A 6,155-nucleotide genomic window follows, 5' to 3' on the forward strand; every position below is an offset into this window, starting at 1 on the left:
TGTGTTATTTGAAACATTTAAGAAAGTACGACCTACAAAAAACAATTCTGGTGTTAATTAATATGAGAATGTGAAAGCTGGTGATGTCGCGAGTGTAAACGAGAATTCACAGGAGATTGTTTTATGTCTTACTTCAGTGCCTTTAGCCGTGCGTGCTCTAAGTGCCAGCGTGTGATTAGTTATTAGTTACGTGGTTGAATATAAACATCGGTTTTGGGGAACACGTTGTGTGTGTGTTTGTGTTTTAAAAGCTGAATTTTAACTTGTTTAATGAGACCTCGAGTCTCCTGAGGAAATAAAACTGTTCGATTAGAAATGTGTCTGAACAATTGAATAAAATTTACAATATATACGTTTAAAATGAAATACATGACTGTGAATATTTTACAGACATCATTATTATAACAGAACAGAAGTTCTGAGCTGTAACACATCTGGATTTAATAAAAGGTTTTTAAATCGATCGCTGTACATGCTGGTGTAAAGTCACTGCTGCTGCGTGTGAAGATTTTCTTCTTGGATGTTAAATTTCTGACATTAGTGTTGGACAGAAATTAAAATATTTACAGTGATTAAGTGCAACATTGGAATATTTTTCACTTAATTTCAGACAAATATTTGATGAAAAGTCATAAACTGGAAAGCTAAATCTTCATAATAATTTCATAATAATCTTTATCCACTAAGTTTTATTTTATATAACTGACATCATAATTGAACATCAGGAAGTGGTAGCTCAGTGGTTAAGACGTTGGACTCCTGATCGGAAGATTGAGAGTTCAAATCCGAGCACCACCAGGCTGCCACTGCTGGGCCCTTGAGCAAGGCCCTTAACCCTCAACTGCTCAGTTGTATAAATGAGATGATTGTAAGTCGCTCTGGATAAGGGCGTCTGCCAAATGCCATAAATGTAATGTAATGTAAATGAACATTTCTCTTTGTTAAATGTCAAACTTCCTCACCACATTAATCATAACTTTGTTAAATGATCTGATTTTCAGTTGTTTGTGGTTTATTAGTCACATTTCAGAAAAATCTTCCGTCCTGCTTTTCTTTCCTTTTCCTTCTATAGATATAAATAATGTTTAAAAAGTTTTAACGCTTTCTCATGGTCACATGATTATGGATAAATATTCCTGTAATTAGTGTTATATATTACTTTACTGTATAAAAAAGAAATTTAAAAAAATTTACATTTTCATTTTATTAGCACTTTTATCCAAAGCGACTACTGAAGTGAGGTTTTTAATAAAAGTGATAGAGAATTTTAACTTTTAATATTTTCTAAATGTAATTTTTTGTTAGTTTATGCCTACTATATTTTACAATCAAACTATTTCAGAATGTTCTTGTTTTATAATTAATTTACTTTATCCATCTACTTGTGTATTTTACATAACTCTGTCCCTGCACTGGGGAAGAATAAATCTTTACACTCCTGCTGATCGGGTGTGATGCTGTTGCTGGCCACCAGGCGGAGACAAATACACAAAATATATGTGTGTGTGTGTGTGTGTGTGTGTGTGTGTGTGTGTGTGTATGGATATACACAAACACACACTGGTAAAAGTGTCACACTCTGTGTACATTATTGTGTTAATGATAATAATAATAATTACGTGTTGGAGTGCTGAGAGTTGTTCGCGCTGCACACAGTGAAGGTGGCTGTTTGTACCCTACAAAGTGTAAAATTTATATCCTGAAAGTATTTATTTCTGTAAAGCTGCTTTGTGACAATGTTGTTGAAAGCGCTATACAAATAAAACTGAATTGAATCGAAAAGGTTCCTCAAAGATTCTTAGCGTTCTAAGATCCATGTTACACAGAACCTTTACGGTTCCTCCAGGGGACAAACCGGGGAGCTGATTTACACACATCCCTCTACAGAATAAACACACAGTGACGTATACAGAGTGTGTGAGACATTACTGTGCACTACAGAGTGTGTGAGACATTACTGTGTGCACTACAGAGTGTGTGTGAGACATTACTGTGCACTACAGAGTGTGTGAGACATTACTGTGTGCACTACAGAGTGTGTGTGAGACATTACTGTGCACTACAGAGTGTGTGTGAGACATTACTGTGTGCACTACAGAGTGTGTGAGACATTACTGTGCACTACAGAGTGTGTGTGAGACACTACTGTGCACTACAGAGTGTGTGAGACGTTACTGTGTGCACTACAGAGTGTGTGAGACATTACTGTGTGCACTACAGAGTGTGTGTGAGACATTACTGTGTGCACTACAGAGTGTGTGAGACATTACTGTGTGCACTACAGAGTGTGTGTGAGACATTACTGTGTGCACTACAGAGTGTGTGTGAGACATTACTGTGCACTACAGAGTGTGTGAGACGTTACTGTGTGCACTACAGAGTGTGTGAGACATTACTGTGTGCACTACAGAGTGTGTGTGAGACATTACTGTGTGCACTACAGAGTGTGTGAGACATTACTGTGTGCACTACAGAGTGTGTGAGACATTACTGTGCACTACAGAGTGTGTGTGAGACACTACTGTGCACTACAGAGTGTGTGAGACGTTACTGTGCACTACAGAGTGTGTGAGACATTACTGTGTGCACTACAGAGTGTGTGAGACATTACTGTGTGCACTACAGAGTGTGTGTGAGACATTACTGTGCACTACAGAGTGTGTGTGAGACATTACTGTGTGCACTACAGAGTGTGTGTGAGACATTACTGTGTGCACTACAGAGTGTGTGAGACATTACTGTGCACTACAGAGTGTGTGTGAGACATTACTGTGTGCACTACAGAGTGTGTGTGAGACATTACTGTGCACTACAGAGTGTGTGTGAGACATTACTGTGTGCACTACAGAGTGTGTGAGACATTACTGTGTGCACTACAGAGTGTGTGAGACATTACTGTGCACTACAGAGTGTGTGTGAGACATTACTGTGTGCAATACAGAGTGTGTGTGAGACATTACTGTGTGCACTACAGAGTGTGTGTGAGACATTACTGTGTGCACTACAGAGTGTGTGAGACATTACTGTGCACTACAGAGTGTGTGTGAGACATTACTGTGCACTACAGAGTGTGTGTGAGACATTACTGTGTGCACTACAGAGTGTGTGAGACATTACTGTGTGCACTACAGAGTGTGTGTGAGACATTACTGTGCACTACAGAGTGTGTGAGACATTACTGTGCACTACAGAGTGTGTGTGAGACATTACTGTGTGCACTACAGAGTGTGTGTGAGACATTACTGTGCACTACAGAGTGTGTGAGACATTACTGTGCACTACAGAGTGTGTGTGAGACATTACTGTGTGCACTACAGAGTGTGTGAGACATTACTGTGCACTACAGAGTGTGTGTGAGACATTACTGTGCACTACAGAGTGTGTGAGACATTACTGTGCACTACAGAGTGTGTGTGAGACATTAATGTGCACTACAGAGTGTGTGAGACATTACTGTGTGCACTACAGAGTGTGTGTGAGACATTACTGTACACTACAGAGTGTGTGTGACATTACTGTGTGCACTACAGAGTGTGTGAGAGACATTAATGTGCACTACAGAGTGTGTGAGACATTACTGTGCACTACAGAGTGTGTGTAACATTACTGTGTGCACTACAGAGTGTGTGTGAGACATTACTGTGCACTACAGAGTGTGTGAGACATTACTGTGTGCACTACAGAGTGTGTGTGAGACATTACTGTGTGCACTACAGAGTGTGTGTGAGACACTACTGTGCACTACAGAGTGTGTGAGAGACATTAATGTGCACTACAGAGTGTGTGAGACATTACTGTGCACTACAGAGTGTGTGTAACATTACTGTGTGCACTACAGAGTGTGTGTGAGACATTACTGTGCACTACAGAGTGTGTGAGACATTACTGTGTGCACTACAGAGTGTGTGTGAGACATTACTGTGCACTACAGAGTGTGTGTGAGACACTACTGTGCACTACAGAGTGTGTGAGACGTTACTGTGCACTACAGAGTGTGTGAGACATTACTGTGTGCACTACAGAGTGTGTGAGACATTACTGTGTGCACTACAGAGTGTGTGTGAGACATTACTGTGCACTACAGAGTGTGTGAGACATTACTGTGTGCACTACAGAGTGTGTGTGAGACATTACTGTGTGCACTACAGAGTGTGTGAGACATTACTGTGCACTACAGAGTGTGTGTGAGACATTACTGTGTGCACTACAGAGTGTGTGTGAGACATTACTGTGCACTACAGAGTGTGTGTGAGACATTACTGTGTGCACTACAGAGTGTGTGAGACATTACTGTGTGCACTACAGAGTGTGTGAGACATTACTGTGCACTACAGAGTGTGTGTGAGACATTACTGTGTGCAATACAGAGTGTGTGTGAGACATTACTGTGTGCACTACAGAGTGTGTGTGAGACATTACTGTGTGCACTACAGAGTGTGTGAGACATTACTGTGCACTACAGAGTGTGTGTGAGACATTACTGTGCACTACAGAGTGTGTGTGAGACATTACTGTGTGCACTACAGAGTGTGTGAGACATTACTGTGTGCACTACAGAGTGTGTGTGAGACATTACTGTGCACTACAGAGTGTGTGAGACATTACTGTGCACTACAGAGTGTGTGTGAGACATTACTGTGTGCACTACAGAGTGTGTGAGACATTACTGTGCACTACAGAGTGTGTGTGAGACATTACTGTGCACTACAGAGTGTGTGAGACATTACTGTGCACTACAGAGTGTGTGTGAGACATTAATGTGCACTACAGAGTGTGTGAGACATTACTGTGTGCACTACAGAGTGTGTGTGAGACATTACTGTACACTACAGAGTGTGTGTGACATTACTGTGTGCACTACAGAGTGTGTGAGAGACATTAATGTGCACTACAGAGTGTGTGAGACATTACTGTGCACTACAGAGTGTGTGTAACATTACTGTGTGCACTACAGAGTGTGTGTGAGACATTACTGTGCACTACAGAGTGTGTGAGACATTACTGTGTGCACTACAGAGTGTGTGTGAGACATTACTGTGTGCACTACAGAGTGTGTGTGAGACATTACTGTGTGCACTACAGAGTGTGTGTGAGACGTTACTGTGCACTACAGAGTGTGTGTGAGACATTACTGTGTGCACTACAGAGTGTGTGTGAGACATTACTGTGCACTACAGAGTGTGTGAGACATTACTGTGTGCACTACAGAGTGTGTGTGAGACATTACTGTGTGCACTACAGAGTGTGTGAGACATTACTGTGTGCACTACAGAGTGTGTGAGACATTACTGTGTGCACTACAGAGTGTGTGTGAGACATTACTGTGTGCACTACAGAGTGTGTGTGAGACATTACTGTGCACTACAGAGTGTGTGAGACATTACTGTGCACTACAGAGTGTGTGAGACATTACTGTGCACTACAGAGTGTGTGTGAGACATTACTGTGCACTACAGAGTGTGTGTGAGACATTACTGTGCACTACAGAGTGTGTGAGACATTACTGTGCACTACAGAGTGTGTGAGACATTACTGTGCACTACAGAGTGTGTGTGAGACATTACTGTGCATTACAGAGTGTGTGAGACATTACTGTGCACTACAGAGTGTGTGTGAGACATTACTGTGCACTACAGAGTGTGTGAGACATTACTGTGCACTACAGAGTGTGTGTGAGACATTACTGTGCACTACAGAGTGTGTGTGAGACATTACTGTGCACTACAGAGTGTGTGAGACATCACTGTGCACTACAGAGTGTGTGAGACATTACTGTGCACTACAGAGTGTGTGAGACATTACTGTGCACTACAGAGTGTGTGTGAGACATTACTGTGCATTACAGAGTGTGTGAGACATTACTGTGTGCACTACAGAGTGTGTGTGAGACATTACTGTGCATTACAGAGTGCGTGAGACATTACTGTGCACTACAGAGTGTGTGAGACATTACTGTGCACTACAGAGTGTGTGAGACATTACTGTGCACTACAGAGTGTGTGTGAGACATTACTGTGCACTACAGAGTGTGTGAGACATTACTGTGCACTACAGAGTGTGTGAGACATTACTGTGTGCACTACAGAGTGTGTGAGACATTACTGTGCACTACAGAGTGTGTGTGAGACATTACTGTGCACTACAGAGTGTGTGAG

At 41.6% G+C, this 6,155-nt stretch overlaps 1 protein-coding gene across 3 annotated transcripts in view; it reads left to right on the plus strand.

The window, feature by feature from the left end:
• The window catches only part of mogat3a (monoacylglycerol O-acyltransferase 3a), a 5,489-nt gene extending 5,026 nt beyond the window's left edge, over positions 1-463 (plus strand). For all 3 annotated transcript variants that reach the window (XM_026912168.3, XM_053240517.1, XM_026912166.3), the window contains one exon: positions 1-463. This exon is cut by the window's left edge. The gene's annotated coding sequence lies outside the window, so the exon portion shown is untranslated.
• The last annotated feature ends 5,692 nt before the right edge of the window (positions 464-6,155 follow it).

This window comes from Pangasianodon hypophthalmus, chromosome 16, assembly GCF_027358585.1.
Source record: "Pangasianodon hypophthalmus isolate fPanHyp1 chromosome 16, fPanHyp1.pri, whole genome shotgun sequence".
In the NCBI taxonomy this organism is placed as follows: domain Eukaryota; kingdom Metazoa; phylum Chordata; class Actinopteri; order Siluriformes; family Pangasiidae; genus Pangasianodon; species Pangasianodon hypophthalmus.